General features: G+C 37.2%; 1 long non-coding RNA gene across 3 annotated transcripts in view; it reads right to left on the bottom strand.

Moving 5' to 3' along the window:
* Positions 1-23,320, bottom strand: part of LOC125276785 — an 84,949-nt gene that overhangs the window by 39,117 nt on the left and 22,512 nt on the right. For 2 of the 3 annotated variants that reach the window (XR_007186754.1, XR_007186753.1), the window contains exons 2-4: positions 20,631-20,792; positions 19,174-19,265; positions 12,078-12,204 (exon numbers count right to left, since the gene is read on the bottom strand). This is a non-coding gene — a long non-coding RNA (uncharacterized LOC125276785). The remainder of the gene's footprint in view (positions 1-12,077; positions 12,205-19,173; positions 19,266-20,630; positions 20,793-23,320) is intronic. The other variant, XR_007186755.1, reaches the window with a different exon arrangement.

Below are 23,320 nucleotides of genomic sequence, written 5' to 3' on the forward strand. Positions count from 1 at the left end.
AACAATTGGCTATTAAAATGTTAAAACATGCCATTTGCTTATGATATTTTTATCTATTCCACTCCACATATCAGGCTTCTTTCGTGATTGTTTTCTATGGCTCTCCACTGCTTTAGTTCACTTAGCTCCTTGGTCAATGATAGCGCTAGGTCAATGATTCTTTGGTCGCACATGAGGTGACTGGGACCTGGAGAAACTAGACCACTTACTGGAAACTGAGGAGACTGAATGTTCTTTCATTGGCTGGAACTGTTAATCTGCGAGATGAGAAGGCATTTCAGAGTAAAGCTATGATATATCACACCTCTGCTCTTCATCTGACAACATGGCAAGCATTAGCATGAGACTCAGTTATTTGTTAATAACAACAATTAATATGCATATGCCCATCAGCGCAACTTTATGAATGCATATAAGTGTGATGAACAAAGATTTGATAACACATGATGACCAAGAGAGCCACAGTCATGGCATTTCAAAATTATGCTTTTCCACTGCTGTGAGATTCATTAGCATTTGTCTTTAACAAGACAGCAAGTGGTTGTTTAGGCCAGTGGGGGAGCATCAACACATGCCATGAATCAGTCGTCCACTATAATTAAAGGCCTCTATTAAGTTAATTACCAGTATCTCACACAGCAGTGCATGCTGGGAAGGAAGCCATTTGATTTGCCCTGTGGGCATCTTATGCAGTTTTTTCCTCATCATTTTTCTGCCATGCCCACATCTCATCAGTACCATAACAAAATGACTGCTAAAATATAAATTGCCAGAAAACAATTTTGTAGAGCCCTGAAAAATAAGAAATTATATAAAACAATGGGTCTCATTTGCTAAGCACACATATGCACAAATTTGTGCATGACATCTGCCTACAAATGTTTTCATGAACAAATCATGACTGACCAAAAACTTTCGTGCTAAAATTTATTCTACATTTACGTAAAAATGTAGGAACAACTGAAACCACATGTAAACAAAAAGCAGCTTTCTCTGTGCAGCCTTATAATCGTGTTAATATAAGAATCGCAAATATTTCATCTTAACATGACTATATTAGGCCTACCCTGTATAAAATGTTAATATAAAATTACGTAATAAAATTAATAAATAATCTTAAATATATTTCATCGTATACAGTAAAAGAGTAAGAAAAGCTGTGTTATAGCTTCGGGTGTGAGGTTTCTCTGAATAATGCAGATTTACACGTATCTGTAATCTGGGTCAGTATAAAAGGTGTTTGTTGTGTTTTTGAACTGGTTTTGAGAATGACACACTTGGCATTGCTCAAGGATCTGGCAAGAGTGCGTTTGCAGAGAGCAGCATATGTTTGATGAGAGTGACGGAAGGCTGCAAAGGAAAAGTTGCGTTAAAAGCCCTTATATGGAGATGGTTTGTGCGTGTTTTATGCAAATGACTAACCTCATGCAAACCGCCACTCATTTAAAATACTCCAAATTCGCTAACATTAGTAAGAGATTAAAAAAAAAAAATTAACGTGCGTATGCACGTGCTGTGAATTAGGCAGAGATTTTTCGAGAGAAGTTCTTGTGCGTACAAATACAAAATAATCCACGCAATTATTAGTGAATGAGACCCAATGTTCTGTACAATTTTTTATCCATTAGAAAATATCAATATAAGTTTTGAAATAAATATTGCTTTGAATTTTTATTGTGGACTGATTTTATATTCCATTGAATGTAATTAGGGCCCGAGCACCGATGGTGTGAGGACCCTATTGTAATTGTTCAGTCAATTCTTCTTCTTCTCCGAAATGAATCGCATTTTTGAGGGCCTAAACAAGCTCGAAAACTCGAGAAATTTTGCACACGCATCAGAAGTGGTGAAAATTTACATCTGATATGGATTTCAGAATTAAGTGTGGCAAAATGGCTCGATAGCGCCACCTACAAAATTTCAATTAAGTGCCATTCACGCTACGTTTAACGTACAGGTATTAAATTCGGTAGACATATGTAATAGCCCAATACCTATAAAAAAAGTCCCTGGGTGCAACTTTGTACTTTAACAAACTACAACCATATGATGTCAATGCTTTGTAATTCTCTTCCCGTTTTAAAAATAAAGGTCAGACAATACCCAAGATTTTATTCCCCTAACAGGTCATTACAGTCCTGTTGCTAACACCAGGACCCATGTCCCTCCTCACTACAAGCTGTGGGTACAATTAAGGAGAACAGTAAATGCAGCTGGGGGATTAACAAAGAGCAGGACTTTACTTACAAATGTGTCGTCAGGTGGCTTCAGAAAGAAAGGTGGTTTCAGGAATTGACAAATGGTTGTGTGCTCGTCACACACTGATCCCCTAATAAGGCTATGGTTCTTTAGAGTTTGATTAGCCTATGAACACCCAGTTAGAGGCTCATAAATGGACCTCCAAAAATGTGTTACTTCGAGAACAACCTTCATACCAGAAAAAGACTAATGAGCCATTTTAATGAACTAGTTGTCTTGCTGCTGTCTTTCCGAGGAGGGTAAAGGGTAGGGGGTCAAGACCATTACCAGCCTTTATGCAGACGCAAGGCTGTTGGGAAATCTATTGACAGCTACTAAGCAGTTCAAGTGCACTGAGACTTAATTAGAATTACATGTATGAGATTGACTCTGAGATCTGTTTATAAGTTTCTGCACTACAACTGGTTATAATGAAGCATCGTGAATTTGTCCTCGACACTGGTACAGAGGATGAAATTGCACTGCTCCTTTACAACCACCTCAAATAGACCCTCCACAAGAAACCTGCAAAGAACTTTGGTCTTATTTGTTTTAGAGCTATTCATTCTTTAAAACTGAAGTTTTTCAATTTTAAAACACATTCTCCTATCCCAGTTTAATATGCAACTACAAGTATGCCATTTGTAGGTTGATTTCCTTGAAACATGCTATCAAAACATTGCTATATGTTTGTTTGAGCATCATGACCAGACTGGCAACAGCAACACTGACTAACTAATAACAGTAGTTTGAGGTGGGACTATCTGTTTGTCCAAGCAATGAAGGACCAGGGACGTATTCAGCAGCACTATATAAAATATACTGCTAAATGTGTGGTTTAAATAATAATAATAATTAAAGTGCCCCTATTATGCCTTTTCTAAGGTAATATTCTTTTGGGAGTCTCCTACAACAGGTTTACATGCATGCAAGGTCAAAAAAAAAAAAACACTTTAGTTTTCTGATAATATACATTTAATTTCATCTGAGTTTTCAATTTTTTGGAAACGATTCGTTTGAAGCATTTCAGAGAATCAGTCTCTCTAGACTCCTCCTTTCTGTGAGCCTACACTGCTCTGATTGGTCAGATGGCGCAATCCTTTGTGATTGGTCTACTGCGCGCACAGACAGAAAAGGACAGAAAAGATAGCATCGATTTTACTGTATTAATTCGAGCCTGACGATGAAACGCCTGAAGTTGTCGATCAACCAGAAAATGATTCGCAGTCACGACTGGAGTACGACGTTTCTATATGGTAAGTGTCACCTTAGTTTGTGTTTTTTATAAGATTGCAGCGTCATTGTTATACTTTATGTAGGTGCACCTGTGGGAACTGTATCAGAATGTCAAGCGAAGCTGAAAAGCTCTAACATAAGATAAACATTTAGGCCAGATGTCTACACAGGCTTTTTTGTCATAACTATTAACAAAGAAAAATGGCAATATCATTGTTTGACATTACAAGGGGTGTTTACCGTTTACAGAGAGAATACTTCAACTAGTTAGCGCAGACTAGCAACTTAACATCCGATTACAATACAGATAGAGCTCCACTCTACTGCAATAATAAAAACGCAGAGGAAAAAAAACAGTTTTGTTTTGTATGTTGTAAACTCCCACGTTAGCCGAGCACTAACTAGCTGATAATGCAGTCGTGATCCATCCTTGATCATTTCTCCAAGTAATAAGACAGACAAGTTGCATTAATCGACACATTTTTAGATGATATTGGACCCACACCTGAATAGCAGAACTACAGAAACGTGAGTGAGCCGGTTAGCAGGAGACAGACTAGGGTGTACGTTATACAACATAACATAAAAAACTATGAATTTTAATAGAAATAGAAAATATAAACATCAATTTTTAATCATACTTACAGGTTGAGATTCAGAGGAGCAAGCTGGTCCAAAGAAACTAGGCACTGATCCATATTTTAAGACCAGACGTTTTGTGAATCCTGTGTTAAACTCCCCAAGGTTTGAGAAGTAGTCGTCAGTAAAATGACGGGAACAACAAAAGATTGTCCTGCTGTGGCATTGTTGAAAAAATTAATTTTCCCTGGCATCTGCGTGCGCAATAAGTGGGCGGGCAATATGCTAATGTTTCGTTGTGATGTCACAACGAAACGTCTCGTTTAATTGACTCAGAGTCGACTCTTACTTTTGAGAGATAATAACTTTATATACGGTGCACTTTCAGATTTAAAACTTTGCAGGATGTTTTCATTCACTTATTTTACTATGTTATACACTACATGAAAGGTAATTTTCAAAAATCCATAATAGGGGCACTTAACTTAAAACTGTCAGCTGAGGATGCCAAAAATTCACTGTAAAAATATGGTGACAATGTTTCAGATATTATTGGATGTCTGTATATTTTCATTCATATTTCATTAAATGATATAATGTTAATATACCATGCAGTGTGTGCCTTGTACCTTAAAATGTACTGATAACCACCATAATAATATAGGTGGTACAGTACAAAGTCACATCAGAGTTTATCACAAGTGTTTATCATAAGTGGTCCAAAAAAACATGGTCAATACTTGTATATAGATGGCACACATATGCGCCATTTGCAATAAGCATTAACTAAATAACAGAAATGTAACACAAATAAGCAATAAATAAACAAGAGAAAATATAACACAAAACACCCTGAGAAACAAGACTATATAATACTATATAATCATATGTTATGTTGATTTCTGGGAAAATTTTACACTATAAAAAAATTTAACTGCAAAAACCATAAATTTGACGGACTTTTAGAGTAAAATGACATACAATGAGATGTTAAACATTTTCCAATTCCTTTTAAAAAATTTTCACGAAGGTATCTTGGACTTTACAACATGCTTTAACTGTAGCATTTTTTTTTTTTTTTTAAATAAAAATTACAATAAAAATTTACAGTGCAGGAAACCTATTTGAAAAGTCACTATTTTTGATATTTCATTTGGTGATGCTAGTTGCGTAGATGCTAATTACTCACTTTTATGATCTTTAAAAATAACTAATAACTCATGACTGAGCTATCATAATTTAATCCATCAGAGTAACACTTACAGTAACTGGAACAAATCAAACCAGACTTTCTGTGGGCAAACTCAGTGATTTCATCAATTAAATAGAGCCTTTAATAACAGGCATAATGTGAGAGTTCCTTCCCAGTACACAACTGACAAGCCACTTTTGTTGTTGCATGTGTACATACTGTAAGGTTACACAATCTGAATAAACATAGTACAGTGCCAGCAATGCTGTTGTTGGCCAGCTAATAATCTAAAAACAGCGTAAACGAGTCTCCAACATCTAACCAGAGACGGGAAGGAGGGGTTGAGGGGGGTGAGAGAGGGAGAGATAGAGACAGAGACATGGAAAGAGGAAAGAAAAGCGGGAGACAGAGGAACTAAGAGCGAAAAAACATTAATTATTAGCCCCAGTGGGATCTTTTATATTCTGTCGAGCTTGGACAACACCAATTAATACAGCAATTATTATCCTGGCCTATAGCGAGGGGTTGACTAAGCTGCCTTGCCATCTGACGATCGCGTGAAGAGGGGAGCGCGCCGGGAGAGGCATGCTGGAACCAGATTACTCATCTCACCAGAAGCCTCTTATTATGCATGGAAGATGGAGAGAGAGACACAAACAGAGGGTAATTATTTAGTCTGTGAATTTCAACCCAACAATCACTAATACACAGCCTTTCATGAGATAATAAGCAGTTTGCTTTCACCTTCTGGGGCTTGGAACGGGGCTAATGAGATGAATTAAGACTAAAGATGGTGGAAATATACTGTTCTTCTAGCTTGGTAAAGAGCACTTTAGTGTGCTCGGACCTATTCCATATTCTGTTTCCTTTCATCACATACGTGCTCCTCTCACTTCTTCTTCCAGTCTCTTCTTACGGCTCTCCTCTCAAATTATTCTGCTAGAGACACCCATATATCCAGTTTATTGACAGATACTTGCTTACTCTGCTTACAATGGTCTGGAGCCAGTACATACCCAAATATGGCTTTTGATGTCACCAGTCCACCATTTTGGTACCATTACAATACTAATGACTTTAGAGTAGTAATACCTGGAGTGGACCAGGAGTGGACTGATTATGGAATGCTTTAATCAGATAGTCCATTCCAGTCTGTGTGCTGCTTAACAATATGCAAAACTCGATGCTTTGGCACTATTTTCATTGATGTCGGGGGGTTAAATAATTCTTTAATGGCATATACAGTCCCCATGGATAACCTTTAACATCCATGGAATCTTTACACTATACAAAAGGTTCTTTATAGTGGAATAAGGTTCCTCTGATTATTAAAATGTTCTTTACACTAGGAAAAAGGTTTTTTGGGGAACCCAAAATGGTTCTTCTATGGCACTGCTGTGAAAACCCTCTTTTGAAACCTTTATTTTTGAGGTTTATAAAACTATCCATTTTCATAAAATCGGTTTCTCAGTTTAATGCCTCCACTGTCTCTTTCTCTGTTGCTCTCACTTTCTTTCCCTCCCTGTCAGTCTCTCTCTCACCCCCATCTATTTCTTTCTTGCTCTTTTCAGGTGCTATTTTAAGTCCCCTGTCCCTGCCTGGGAAACATAGGCTCCGTTTCCTCAAGGCCACTGTAAAATCTCATCTGACAGGCAATGAATGCCCACTAGATGCTTGCATGTTATCTTGACATGGCCATGTTAAGCTGGCTTCACTGATGCTAAATGGATGTCATAAACCTTTTAGGAGACATGCCGCCTAATGTGTACTTGTGTAAAAGTGTTTGCCGGTGTAATACATTTATGTTTTTATTTAGACCGAGAGGGGGAACTTACGGCATAACAATGGTTTTAGGGTCCGTACTCGTCAAACCGATCACGCAGGCTACACTGCAATTTATTCACACCTCCTGTGGCTTACAAAACACAAGTAGCGCAGGATACAAAGTGCAAAAAATGTAATGCGAATGAACTGATTCACACATTTGTCAGAATTTACAACATCTCAGATATGTATAACGTACGCATTTGCTTAACATTAATGTGCCAAAGTAACCTCTCTGTTATTCCAGGCTATTGTTGCAATGGCAGCAATCTGATATAATGTATTTCAAAGAGAATTTATCAAGTGATATTACTGTATATAAAAATAAAAGGCAAGAATTTATGAAAAAAAAAAGTTTAGTCAAGTTTAGACTTCTCTGGAATATGCCGCAATAAAGTTTAATGGTGAATGATGATTCTTGGACTTTCTATGTGTTTGCTGCCTCTGAATAAAGTTTATGTTAAGCTAATGATAATAGCAACACTTTCAGACCAAAGTAAATTTGATCAATTAAGACCAATTAAAATAGCAAATATGCAGTTTATTTGAACTGTTAATAGGTGAAATTACGCCCTGCCTTCTCAACTCGTCTAGTCAAGTTCTCTTCTCTCTGTTTTGTTCCTTGGCTGGCCCTTCCTTCTGGAGAAGCTTCATTTATTTAAAACGGTGTTGTGTTGCACCCCGCGCCCCGTTACACAAAAGCAAAGACGAGCAAGGGACAGAGGTGCTGTCATTGTCACCAGCAGGTGTAGAATAACATCTCTTGAGCAGCTTGTAATTAGAGTGGCTGCTATGTAATGAGGGTGCAAGATTCCTCCCTCTGTTGTTTGTGCCAAACTGGACCTGGCTGTAGATGCCCATCATGGGAGAGACCGCGACAGCCAAAAGCAACAAAAATGATCAAATTAAATAGAATGACCATTCTGTTAAATTATAATCACTTGTCTTTTTTGAGCAGCCAGGATGATTCATCTCTGGATAAACTGTCAAGAAATACTTCCAGAAAGATCTAAGGAATGATTTATGATAAGTATTAAAAAGCATGCATACTTCTCTGACATTCGTTCTAATAAATTTCAGGGCACAAAAGTGTCTGACTGTTTAATAACACTGTTTATTTTCGCTTACAACATAAAATGTTTGATGGAACAAGTTTTAATATTTTAAAAGTGTCAGACATTCATAAATATTCTAAGTCACTACTTAGCCGTGCAGATCAATTTAATTGTAAAAATCTCATTCGGGCATCCATTAAAAACCCTTCACTCCCAATGTTAAAGCTACCGCTTGCATCCACATAATGTGTATATGGTCTCTCCCCTTAACTCGTTTTGCACTCTTGGCAAAATGAAAACTTCTGTCAGAGTCAGATTGAAATTTATATCAGTTTGTCAGGCACAAGCCAAAAACGATCTTACTCAACATTATTGTGATAAGTTTGGTGCCAGAGATAGAGGAGAAATGGAGGGAAGAGGGAGAGAAGTGCCTCACGCTTCGCTCACCAGATAAATCCAGAAGCCAAGATTCTCCACTCTCTCCTCCATCAGAGAGCTCCCCAACCTGACCCTTCAAACAAGAAAAAAAAAAACCTCTCTTTTGTTGGGTTACTGCCTCTTTGCATAATGTTCAGCCTCGAGCTACACTGTGGTTCCAACTGCACACAATTTTCTCAGGAAAATATAATCGATCCTCCTCAAAATAGACTTGAACTGTCTGACAGTAGAGCAGCGCAGTGTTAAGCAATCTGGCGGTAACGCAGATCAAACGTAGGCGTGCTGGGAATGCCTTGCCCCTCGTTTTTTGTTTTTTCACTTTTTTTTTTTTCTTTCCAGCAGCATGGAACACTCGAGCTGAGTTTGTAATTACAGAAACACAAACCGCCTTGTCATGAACAAAACCCCAACATTAGTAGTAGCTGATATGTAGATATCATCTTACACATAATGATGTCTGAAACCAACATTGAATCCATATAATTTTTTGATGGTGAGCCAGCAGTCTCTAATTAAGATTAAATTAATTAACGAGTGCCACTGTGTTTGACACCGAGATGAGAACAATTGACAAACAATTTTCCTAATTGCCTAATAATTGTCCCTGATTCCTCAGTCATCTTCAGGCGTGTGAGAATGATTTGGATTTGTTAAGTGTCCAGGACACTAAAGCAATGCTCTTTGAAAAATAATGACTATATCCTAGAAAGTTGGTTGAGGCCACCTTATTCACAGCTGCATCTGTAATCATCCACGAGGATCTGAACAATATACATATATTGTGATATATATATATATATATATATCACACATATATATATATATATATATATATATATGCTCAAGAAACATTTATTATTATTATCAATGTTGAAAACAGTTCAAAAGAAGAACATTTATCTGAAATGTAAAGCTTTTGTAACATTATGTCTTTACTGTCACATTTAATCAATTTACTGCATCCTTGCTGAATATTATTAATTTCTAGTATTAATAAAGTACTTAATCCCCCCCCCCCCCCAAAAAAAAAAAACTTTACTGACCCCAAACTTTTGAATGGTAGAGTATAATGTTACAAAAGTTTTCTATTTCAGTTTAATACTACTTCATACTATTTACACGCTAATATATATATATGGAGCACAGAAACTCCCTATCCCCTATCCAGGAGTACCAGAATATCACTGAGCAGTAAAGAATGTCTGTGTAAAATGTCAAGGGGATTTATAAACACCTGGAAACCCTGGACAAGGATTTACAAATGGCAGCAGGACTTAAATATTAACAAGAACATTATCTATGCTAAATAAATGCACATACAGATGTCAATTTAATTGATTTGCATTCATTACTTCTATATATTCTCTCTCTCTCTCTCTCTCTCTCTCTCTCTCTCTCTCTCTCTATATATATATATATATATATATATATATATATATATATATATATATATATATATATATATATACAGTACAGTCCAAAAGTTTGGAACCACTAAGATTTTTAATGTTTTTAAAAGAAGTTTCGTCTGCTCACCAAGGCTACATTTATTTAATTAAAAATACTGTAAAAAACAGTAATATTGTGAAATATATTACAATTTAAAATAACTGTTTTCTATTTGAATATATTTCACAAAGTAATTTATTCCTGTGATGTCAAAGCTGAATTTTCAGCATCGTTACTCCAGTCTTCAGTGTCACATGATCCTTCAGAAATCATTCTAATATGCTGATCTGCTGCTCAAGAAACATTTAATGTGTACAATTGTACAAAATATTTGTGTACAATATTTTTTTTCAGGATTATTTGATGAATAGAAAGTTCAAAAGAACAGTGTTTATCTGAAATCTAATCTTTTGTAACATTATAAATGTCTTTACTGCCACCTTTGATTGATTTAATGCATCCTTGCTGAATAAAAGTATTCATTTCTTTCATTTCTTTTCAAAAAAATAAAAATAAAAATTCTTACTGACCCCAAACTTTTGAACGGTAGTGTATAATGCTACAGAAGCTTTGTATTTCAGATAAATGCTGTTCTTTTGAACTTTCTATTCATCAAGGAATCCTGAAAATAAAAAGTACACAACTGTTTTCAACATTGAAAATAATCATAAATGTTTATTGAGCAGCAGATCAGCATATTAGAATGATTTCTGAAGGATCATGTGACACTGAAGACTGGAGTAACGATGCTGAAAATTCAGCTTTGCATCACAGGAATAAATTACTTTGTCAAATATATTTAAATAGTACACAGTTATTTTAAATTGTAATAATATTTCACAATATTACTGTTTTTTACTGTATTTTTAATTAAATAAATGTAGCCTTGGTGAGCAGACGAAACTTCTTTTAAAAACATTAAAAATCTTAGTGGTTCCAAACTTTTGGACTGTACTGTATATATATATATATATATATATATATATATATATATTATTATATATATATAATTATTATTTTTTACAGAAGACAAAGCAGCAGATGTGTTAATACAGTACACTGAAACTTACTGGGCCTTCAGTGTCTGTCTACAGCCAGATAAACAGTGCCAACTATTGGTGACTTACTATAAAAGCCGGACAGACAATTCATTATATATATTCTGTAAATTCCCTCTTAATAGTTCTGCATAATACACATCAACATGCAAACCACATTCACACGTTGTTTTGAACACACTCTGACGGTACAGTATGGTAGAACACAACATATTCCCATGCACTGACCTCTTTACTTGGCTGGATATTATCCCATGGTAACCTATAGTAATTGACCTTTGAGACCTGCACTAAGTTGACCTCTCTATAGCCTCTGTTAAAGCCCAGGTCTCTTATGAGGGGAGAAGAGGACGTCTCTCCCTTGTTCCTAAAGCAAGGTGCATTCAAGGCTCCGTCACTGCCCACCTCCCTCATTGCTTGCACCTGCTAAAACATTCGAGGTATTTGCACGGCAGGGCAACACATTTGCTTTTCATTTAACCTGCCTGGCTAGATCTTTGAAGTGCAAAATGGCAGAGCCGCAAAAGTTTCTCTCGCTCTCTCTCTCTATCTGTAGCTCTCTCTCTCTCTCTCTCCCTCCTTAATCATTTACCTCGTCGAGGCGCATTCTCTGCAGCTAACCCATCAAGCGGAAAACGAGGTTGGCCCACTGTTTTTCCCTCCCTCCTGCTCTCTGCCTTTCATTCTGACATTCTCTTTGTGGGAGACTTCATACTCAATCACAAAGAGGGGTTAGAGAGAAAGAGAGACACAGAGAGAGAGAGAGAGAGAAAGAAAAGAAACAGATATGTGGTCTTGGCTGAATATGAATGTTGAAGCAGACAGCAGGATTGAAGTGCCATTGATCAGGTTGGGATAATTATCTGATCCGTCCCGGACATCCATGTTCATTAGTGTTCTTCTCATACACTATCACATTTTTGCGTTCCCACATCCCACTGGTCGCACAATGAACGTAACATTTTAATGATCCTAAGTGATGATAAAATGCTTCATAATACTGATTACCTTTGATTTGCTTGTGATGTTCATCATTTGCAAGTCACTTTGGATAAAAGCGTTTGCTAGATGACTCAATAATGTAGATGTAAATGTGTCGGATCTCATGTGGAGAACTTCATGTTGTAGTAGATTTCTAAAACCAAACACACAAGAATTATGAATTATTTACTGCTGTTTAGCATCATTACTTATGCAATGAAAATTAAATGACAGCAAGCCAGAAAACCATCATCAACATACATTTGGTACATTTTTTAGAATTTCATTTTGTATTTTACAATTATGTATATTTTGTATTTTAATAACTTATATATAAAATATGATTTGTTATATGGACATTTTGTGTAAACAGCATCTGCTGTTCCTAAACAGATAATCAATTACAAGATATGTTATTTTCCTTAAACACTCCTCCATTTATTGTTTTAGACAAATGGTGTATGGTTTGCAATTTATAAAAAAAGTATGTTGGAATATTCCTCATTATAATATAATATAATATAATATAATATAATATAATATAATATAATATAATATAATATAATATAATATAATATAATATAATATAATATAATATAATATAATAATTATCAAAATTGTTACTCCAAAAGCAATAAAGAGCCATTTATTTAATTAAACTTTGACATTTGTTGAAACTATCAAATATATTATGAGGATACCACACATTTCTGTACATTTATGAAAACATCTGTTAAATAACTATCACAGCATGCATTTTTTTTCTCCTGTAGATGTGACACGCTCCACACAAACATATTACCTGAGCTTTAACATGCTAAATTTGCATGCTCAATTTAATGCAATCACTGGACAAGTGGACCGCATTAGACCAGGCTATATAAGAATTATAAATCTCTCTCTCTCTCTCTCTCTCTCTCTCTCTCTCTCTCTCTCTCTCTCATGCTCTCTAACACTTCTCTTTGGTTTTAGATGAACACTACTTGACCATGTAGAGACCCCCGGGGCTTGAGTACAGGAGGAAATAGCTGGATTGATTCCCTCAGTGGAGGCTGTTCCCTGCTGCTATTTATTTACTGCTGTTATGCATCTCCTGCTCGCTCTCTGCGTTTCCTCTGCTCTTTATCTTTCCTTTAGTCATGTCAAAGGTAACTGCAGTTACCTGTTAATATGGTCAAATCTACCTTTTATCTATAAATCCTGAATACTGCAAACAGTGGTCAGATGAGAGTTGGGGGATGGTGAAAATCAGATGAAAAAAAGAGGGCTTAAAATCAAATAAATCACACCTGCCGGCTGGTGGAAACTGGCACAGCGTTCCTTATATTACACTCAAAATTACTCCATTTGTTCCTCTAGATATTTTAATCCGCCCTGACCTCAAACTTCCCGTGAACCAGCGCCCGAACAAAAGGCCGCCCACTGTCTTCGCAGTAAATCTGTTGTCTCCTTTCTGGGCTCTGGACTGGGGCTCATAGATCACCACTGCGCCACAGCTTGCTTCAATTTACTCAATTAACTCGGGTAAAGCACTTGTAAGTTCTGCAGATGTTGGTTTATTATCGAGGACTAAAATGTACAAGTGAGTTCAGGAGCCTGGGGTTATGGTAAGGTTGACAGAGGGGGGGAAGGGCGACCCTCGCTCTCATACTCAGATGCTGCAGCTGAGAGGATAGGAAATAAAAAGGGAGAGAGAGAGAGTGATAGATAGCATCTAAAAATTTAGAATCCCAAATTGCTGACATCAAGAAGAACATCTCAAAGAAATGCTGGCAGAGAGACTGTGTGACTATTCTGTATCCTACGGAAGAGTTGGTGATTAACCGATTTTAATTGCTCTATCTCTCTGACAGAGAACTGGGCAAAAGACACCAGCGGTCCCGGCTAATCATTTCCGCCGTCGCAGCTGTTAGACTCTCAGCCTGGTGTTGCTTTATGAAACGTGCCTCTGCAGATCTTACACACATGAAATGGCTTAGTCGCTGAACCTGAATCACTCACAGATGACAAACTTTCACAGAAGAGCGTTCGTTAATCATTAAGGGAACATCTCATCAATGCTTAAAGTTGACTTTGTTTAGCACCTTGCGTGTCCTCAAAACAAACTGTGCATTGAGACAAAGCCAGCATCTGAAAAATCAATGACTCAGTGTTTATACGAGTACGAATAAGCCATCTTATCTCTGCTTGACCTCCCTTGGATAAATCAAAGTCAGAGCGACGCATGGAATGTAAAATATACTGTAAGGGGGGTTTGCTAATATTAAGCAGGTGTTGCTAGTATTGCCATAAAACATGCTGGCTGATGCTAGCTATATTTCCTCAGTCGTCGTACTACATTTCAATTAAGAATGGCAACACATTTTGACATTCATGGAGCTTTAAAATAAGCTTTTGATACATGATTTTCCTGTGTTGGTCTAACATGCTACCAGCAGGTTAGCATGTTTGGATTTAGCTGCTTTTCTTCATAAGCGAAAGGGTGAATTTTGCTGGTAGGGTTGGTGAAAGAGCATAACGACACTGTTGATTCTGATTGGCTGCCTATAGTGCAGAGGCAGTTCACACATCTTTAATAAAATTGGTGGGGCAGTGCAGCAACAGGTTCATTAGGCTCGAGGCAGCTTTACTGCTGAGATTACATGGGATCATAATCCATAGAAACCGCAATTAACAGCTTAGAAACTGGCAGCAGAAGGAAAAATTATGACACAAGTTTATGATTCAGGCTTAAAAATTCATCTGAAAGTAACCAGATTTGAATTTCCTGAAGAAAATACCAGTGCTTGCAAGGTGGCAAAATATAATGTTAAAGTTTAAACTATGGTTGTTGTTTTTTAAAATCTTCTAAAAGTAAAATAAAAAAATAAAATAAAATAAAATAAAATAAAATAAAATAAAATAAAATAAAATAAAATAAAATAAAATGATTCAGTTCATGCATTACCTGGAAATCAAACTGCTGACCTTGGCACCTCCTGCTCTACATAAACAAAATGGCATAATACTGTTGGAGTGCAAAAAGTTTGAATAAAGTGAGTCTGTACATTTAGTTAGAATAAATAGCAAAAATTAATTACTTCAGGTTCGAGGTGTAGAACAAACACTAACCAGACTGTTTGAAGTTCATTCCAATACAAGTTAATGCCGCTGTGCTGTGATGCTATACGATCAGTATTTCAACTCAACACTTGTAGTATCAAGCATTGTAAATTACATGCTAAATTAATCTAAAGCCATGGATTAATAGATTCTGTCAGACAGCGGCAACAGTGAGCTGCAGTCTGCCAAGAAAAGCATATGCAACTGATAAATATGAGACACTTTCACTTTACAAATTACAAAAAAAAGTGTATCCAAATAATTTAGGAAGCAATAATTAGCAATTCCCTGCTAATGGCATTGCCTAAAAACCTTTAATTTATGCAAACAACTGCTTAATTTAGGGTCTGAGGTGTATATGACACTTCATGATGAAACAAATTCAATTGTTCATCTGCATGCATGACAAACAGCATCTTGTTCATTATGCTCTGAGTCAGCTTGATCCAATTAGACTAGAACGGAGGCATTTGTAATCACTTCTCTTCCTACAAACCTCCACCCTCCTGTTCATTTTGTTAGTCAGAGGAAAAATAAAAGTTGTGCTTGGGGAGAACTTAGGAATACAAATGTTTAAGCTGTACTGGAAGAAAAAGGGCGACCTTTTGAGGAAGGGTCGAGGATGTGGGGGTAGGATAGTAGATGGTCCTCTCACCCTTGGGCCTCTGCTAATAGGTATTGAAGAACAAGACCTAACTCTCGCATTTCTTCAATGTCTTCCCTGTCTGCTCCTAAGGGAGTGATGGGGAAGTGGAGAAAAGTATAATGAACTCGTTTGCCTTTTTTGCCCCCTCCTTTAGCTGTCATCTAAATCACCCGTGTAGCCTAGCATGTCACTAGTCTAACATCCAACACACATTGCACATCTTTCAGCACCCACTCAGGTCAGAGTAAACAGGCTAATTCACTTTATCACAGACTTGAACCTCACTAAGCTTCTGGTCCAGACCATAACTGGAATCAGTTTGAACTGTCACACATCTTCAGTAATCGTTTAACAGAAGAATTACTTGCTTTATATATACACACTAAACTGTGCACTGTAAATACCTTCACACTATCGTTCAAAAGTCTGGGGTTGGTAATTTTAATGTTTTTAAGAACAGCATTTATTTGAAATAGCAATATCAGAATTATGAAATGTATATGCAATATAATAATCACACATTTAAATAATTACATGCTAAACAAAGAATCACAATGTTATCTATCAAGATATCAATATGATAGCTCCCACCAATTCCCACTTCAGTAAACACACTGAAGACTGAACCAATGTTTTAGCACAGCCACTGTGAGTGCTCTCTAGGATACTGGTGAACTAAATGAATGACAGTGAGAGAGAGGAAGAGAGAAAGTTTGGCACATGGTCACAAAGTGTGGACAAATATGTCTGTTTCTGATTAGCAGTACAGATCTTCATCAAGTGTCCTCGGCATCCTCGGCATCCTACAACGATTGATTGGAAACGTTCCATCTCTCCTCCCCCTCTGTAATGATGTAATGGAATCAATTAGCCTCCATTAATTTAGCAAAAACAAATAAGCACCTCTGCCCTCTAACTCAGGTTTCATATGTGCTCACAGGTGGCTCTGATTTTCAGTACTTTATCAGGGGCTGCCGTTGGGGGTAATCTGAAGACTAAGGAGTCCTGGCCAGTAGAGGCCATGACCTTTTCCTCCCTTTCCCTGGACATTAGTCCTGAAGTTTGCAGCTGACCTTGGGTCACCTACTCTTAACATATCCTTTTATATACATATACTATGAATTTAAGCTGATCCAGATCCATTTGAAGTTGAATGATTGAAGGAGCATAAGTATATACATAATACATTACAACATTTAGAAGGGCATAATCTGCAAAAAAAAATGGCTTAATAGTTGCAACAACAAACAATGAAACATAAAAGACTATTTTCTTTCAGATATCTTCCATAGGAACTTTTTGAATCCTAGTGCCTGTATTCGGCACTGAAATCTCATAGGAGGCCTTGGACTACTTTATCTCAGTCAAGCAAGCCAGTAGCACAAATGGATCCTAGACCATGGCTCCATACAGAAGAACAATGAGTGGAAAGCTGAAGTGGTCAGATTAGGGGAATGTGTAGTGACTGGATCACAAGGTATGGTTCACAACGCCCAGAAATTTACCCACCCTCTGCGTGGCGGCACACTGATAAAGAGCCTAGCAATCATTTGATTCTGGCATGCACTCAAAATACTAACCTAACAATCTCCACTCAGGACCCGTCCCCTTTGGCGGTTTAGTCAGAAAGCTCCCAGTACATATGTTTGAAGTTTGCCTTTGTCATACAGAGTTAGCTAGGCTTTCAACTGGATAAAAGTGTTTTTTCACAAATTTCAGTAACAAACGATCCACAGTAAATCATAATCATCACCTTTGGATCAGGATCCATAACGATTCTTCAAATTGACTTCCTATCAGAAAAAAAATCAGAAAAAAAAAGCTACACAAAATCTGTTACTCAGGGAGTACCCTTTCAAAAGGTTCACACTTGTACCTTATTTACCTCTAAAGGGTGCATATAAGTGCAGTACCTTAAAGGTACACATAAGTACCTTTTAAAAGGGAACCACCCTAGTGACTTTTTTATGTACCATGAAATTATTTGTCGATTCAAGGCAAAACATTTCTCTTGTTTAATTTTGACACCCCCTGAGGCAAATTTTACATGCATATTCATGTCAAATAATTCTATTGACTAATCTACGCACTTTGCACCAGGTAGTTATAGGAACTTGGTTATAGGAACTAGCCACCAGAACAGTTCCCTGAGAAATAAATATTTCCCAAGGGCCATTTTCCTGGTTGCATTTGCACCGGCAGTAGGAACTCTGAAGTGACGTAAGCCGGCTGAGTCTGATAGTGTAGCATTCAACAACGTTAACAACTGGAGAATAGAGGACGCCGTGATCGGAGCTGTGTTTTTGTTGTGTTTCGTGGGATTCGCAATAACGGTGATGGAATGTAGACGTATACTGTTATACTGTAGACGTATATAAGTTATGAGAAGGAAAGAGCAAAAAGGAGGGCCAAGAGATGAAATCTCCAACAACTTGCGGTGCTATATGTCACTGAGGTCAAGAAAAGAACACAATGCCACAGACAAAGGCGACAGGTAAATGCCATTAACATTAGCTTTCTGTATGTTTCGTTATGTTCGTGGAGAAAACTACATTCTTTATGTGTGCATTAACACTACGTTTTAAAAATGGTGGGTGCTGTTTCGTATGGCATGTGTTTGTCCAATTACATCACTGTTAGTTACCATTGTGCTGGGTTAGACCCTACTCTGAAGTAGGAGCTAATTTAGTTCCCCCAAAAGGCATATAGAACTAAATTCATTCCCAGTTCCTGCGGTGCGAACACACCAAAAAGTGCGTACTTCCACAGTTAGTTCTAGGAACTATAAAATTGTTCCTCTGGTGCAAAAGCCCCTTATCTCAGAGGTTTTTGTAAATAATTGGGACATCTATGCATGATCAAAACTATGAAGAAATGCATTGATGGCCTAAAACATGTTTAAAAAATCAGTCCTATAGCTCTCACCATTAGGGGACGCACACACACACACACACACACACACACACACACACACACACACACACACACACACACACTCTCTCTCTCTCCTCTAGTTTCACAGAATAAAGATCAGTAGAAAAGTCAAGAGAGCCAGTGTGTGACTCTATAGCACTCTGATTGAAGTTGTTTATCACGACCTAGCCATCGGGAGAGGGCTCGACCAAGGAGTTTATCTGTAGCACGATTCAATTAAACAGCAATGATTTCACTCATGACAAAATCTTAATCTAGACTCCTGTGTTTTCTCGATAGGGGAGCATATGTTGGTTATATGATTGCTTTTCCTGCCTATCATATTTACTTTGGTCTGAGAGAACAGCAAATCTCTAACCCTCTGTCTCGCCTTTCTCACTCTCTGCTAGAAAGCAATTCCGGATACAGAAGTCAAGCACCCTGAAGCGTGTTAATACTCACATATTGAAGTCTTACAGCAGGGTTTAGATGCAGTTCCTGCCGACATGAGCACTGATAACAGTCTCACAACAGCAGTGTAAAGTTTCTCTGGCCTGTGAAAGAGGAACACTACACTTAAATAAAATGTTTTTAATCTAGAAATGTGCTTAATGTTAATAAAAAAGTGCATGAAAATTATTTTGTATTTGCTGAAAGTTTGTTTTCTGATAATATTTGCAAAAAGCTTTATATTTAGTCATACATGAGGGAAAGTTTTTTTGTACGTCGATTTCAAGAACCTTGTTCAAAACCAGAATAATGGCATGTAAACAAGTTAACAAACACACCAAAATAGATTCAGTCAACTAATTTCAATTTCATAAATAATAAAGCTAATTTTAACTAAATTAAACTGTTCATTGTAACAACTTACAGAATATATTTGGACAACATGTCCTTGTTAATCTTTCAAGAAAGATGAATAAGTGTTCAATGAACTGTCTTTTTTCCTGGGAAATATTTTTTGTTAACACTTTACAGTAAGGTCTCATTTGTTATAGTCTCAGCTTCAGACATCACGCATGCGGACCATTGGCTGATGCATATGGCACACAAAATTGGAAACACTTTAGGAGTTTCAAAGTCATCATCTGATTGGTTAAATTCTACAGGATTTCCAGGAGATGTGTGTATCGCGTTCTTCAACGGTCCACCTGGAAACAAAGCCGTCGTGATGACAAATCTCCTCATAGAAGTGCTTATGAGCAACTAAACGCTGTATTTTCAGAATAATGTGAATTATGTGAAGTTCACGACATAGACGTCCAAGAGTTTTAAATGTAGGACTGTTATTGTAGAGACATTGACTTTACATTTTAACACCCCAAAACATGACAATGAACAAAACAAACTGTGATTGGTTGCTTTACATGTCCAGCTACTATGTAGTCCATGTGTTAACATTAGTTAATGTATTAACTAACAATCAGCAATACAGTATTTATTAACCTTAGTTAATGTTAATTAATAAAAGAGTTTGTTCTTGTTAGTTGACAGTGCTTTAACTAATATTAATAGATGTTCATTTTTAGTTCATGTTAACTAACGTAGTTAACTATGTTAAAAAAAAACCTATTGTAAAGTGTTTTTTTTTTATTTTTTTGAATAAACTTACTTTCAAAATGGATCCAACTAGTGTGACAACTTGTGCTGATCTCCCATATAAATAAATAACACTTCACAAAGCTCTTTTTTTTTAACACAGACACACACACAACAAAAAGTAGAGAATTTCTGATGCACAAACGGAAAGACATATAGGACCTTAGACACGTCCTACTGCCCAGGTGCTTATAATGACACTGTTAGCATTAGCTTATGCTAATGCAATTTAGTGGTCTTGTAGACTTTTATTGTACTCTGTTGTGTGACAGAGAGACAGCTACAGATATATCTGTCTCACAAGTCCAAAATCATACCTCCAGTCTCTCACTTGATTTTTCTCTCATGTGCGATCATGCACTGCTGACCTCTGGGCAGATGGAGCTGGAGGAAGTGAAGGTCAGATGGGGTCAAATGCTAGTCCTCCTGATGGATTCCACCACAGGACAGTAATGTCACTCTCAGATTATTCATCATTGCTGCCAATAAACAAGAAGCATATTGGAAATAAGATCTAAAATACCTTATAATAACAATATCAGTGTTATTTACACTACCTTTCAAAAATTAGGGTTGGTCTTAAGATTTGTTCATGTTTTTGAAAGAAGTCTCTAATGCTAACTATGTGATCTAGTTGTTTCAATAACGATGCATTAAAATATTGCATATAATCAATTGCATCTCTTCACAGCAATATGCTAATGTATTTTTTGTACAGTCATATTCATGTATCAGTGAAACGTACTGAATTTATCTTTACAGTTAATGATGTAAATTGGAGAATTCAATGTCTGTATGACTGTATACAGTCATGCCAGATGTAGACTCTGGTGCCCTGATTTTTTGGATATTTAGTTTTCCATTTCAGCCTAAATCTGGACACTTGGTAACACGAAGTGAGTAAGTGTGTGTGAGTTTTCTGCGAGCGTGAGCTGTGTGGATAAGGGAGGTGAAAATGTGGAAATAAATAATATGGATTAGGTGCTGTGGAAACCTCATGTTTGTCCACGGCCGAATGAGTTTTTATCCTCTCTCTCTCTCTGTGTATGATAATACTTTTGTCAGGGCTCATGACCTAGTTGGTACAAAGAGGCGAAAATTACGTCATTTGCAAATGTGCTTTCATTTCACGATAGTGCATAATTGTCTGAATGAAAGGAGATTACCTCTCTAGCCCTCTATAAACAGTAATACCACAGTACAGAGGGAGGCAGGGAAGGAGGGGACGATAATTTGCCAAAAAACCCAAAGCGTAGAAGCATGTACTCAACCCAGGGTCCAGGTTATTCTGAGGGAGCCAATCTTTGATCAGCCAAGCTGAAATGGCCAAGATAAGTAGGAGCTACAACTCACGCCGGGACCCACACACCAGTCTGTTATTGCGATTTCCTCTCTAGTTTCTCAAGAGCGGTAAATAGCTGCTTCGCTCACCCCCCTTGCACCATTTCCCCTACCTTCAGCAAGCACCTTCACCTCACCAACCCCTCCCTTATCTACTCCCCACTTTCTTCTGGAGATCTCTGTCACTTTAATCCAGCCAGTCTGTGGCTGGTTAACAAGGAAATCCTGTGTCAATTATCACCAGGCACTTCCTGCTGGGAGAGCAATGGCGAATCAAAGTGGTCTGAGAGTCTTTCACACCAGAGGGAAGCAGCAGGCCTAATTAAATGGACCCTGTGTCCTGCCAGCAACCCGTAGCCCTAGCTACAGATAGCTCGCCCCTCGATAACCCCCACCTCTCGCCGAGCGATTGTTTTGATTGGGTGGAGCCGGCCGTTCAGTTTTCCCCACAGGCTTTTAAGGAGGGTGATACCAGACTAAGGGAAAGTGATGGATGAATATTTAGATGTGGAGGAGGCATGTGTGAAAGGGAGATCAGGACAATTTGTCCACGGTGATATGGATGGTGACAGAGAGGAGGGGGCAACATGCTTGACTTGTTCTCCCATTTTTTTTAGGCCTCAATGTCGGCTCACTTCCTCTTTCCACTTTGATGATAATTTCTGGTGTCGTTACTAATCCCACCTTACTTTAACTTGCATTTTATAACACATAGTTATTTAAAAAGACTAAAAAACCAAACATAACTTTTTTTATGGTATTTCTTTTAGGACATAGTCAAAAGGAGGGAATGCATAAAAAAAAATGCCTTCTGATGGCCCTGTTTGCTTGTATTGTTTTAGTGCCTGATTCATTAAAAGGAATTATGCAAATCATGTAACAGCCACAAAATCTGCAGAGTACAATTTAAATGCCACACCTATTCTAAGGTTGCAGATGCTGCAGCAGATCACTGCAATTTGGTTGTCTTTGCTGAGACTGTTAGCATCAATCTACAACTACAATCCATGTACTGAGGGATGCTTTTTAAAACATCAGAAGTATGCTTTTCAACACCACACATTTAGCTATATGATTGGTTATTAGGGCTGTGCAGAAATATCGATAAAGTAAGTTTTCACGATAGTGTATCGATATTCCAACCTCTAGTATTGATACATTTTTTTTTTTTTACCTTATTGTTTATAGCAGAGCCTACTGTACTTAATGCATTACATTTTTTGTTTTTACATCCTGACTATTTCAGCTAGCTTTATAAATTTTGTATACTTGATGCAATTTATTTTTATACAATTTTTGTGGCATCTACATCTTTAGTTAAAAGTGTTCAGTTACACAATATGCACTTCATACATTTCAGTGACACTGTGCAATACAAATACCTTTGCTAATAAGCAGCAACAGATTTCTTCTTCCGTATTGTGACGTACATCAGAATGAAACAGATTACCCAAAAGAAAAACACTGTAGGGCAGGCACTTGGTTCAATCCATTGGTTGTTGGTTGGATGGAGGCAGCTCTAAATGAGAGCTTACAGTCCAGGATCTGAGCAGACTAAATGATTGGAGCAGTCCGGCATTAGTCACCAAACATAAGTCTGTTGTCAAGGTCACATTACAAGGTCAAAAAAACAAAACAGTAACAGTAAGTCTAATAACATGCAATT

This window comes from Megalobrama amblycephala, linkage group LG10, assembly GCF_018812025.1.
Source record: "Megalobrama amblycephala isolate DHTTF-2021 linkage group LG10, ASM1881202v1, whole genome shotgun sequence".
Classification (NCBI taxonomy): Eukaryota; Metazoa; Chordata; class Actinopteri; order Cypriniformes; family Xenocyprididae; genus Megalobrama; species Megalobrama amblycephala.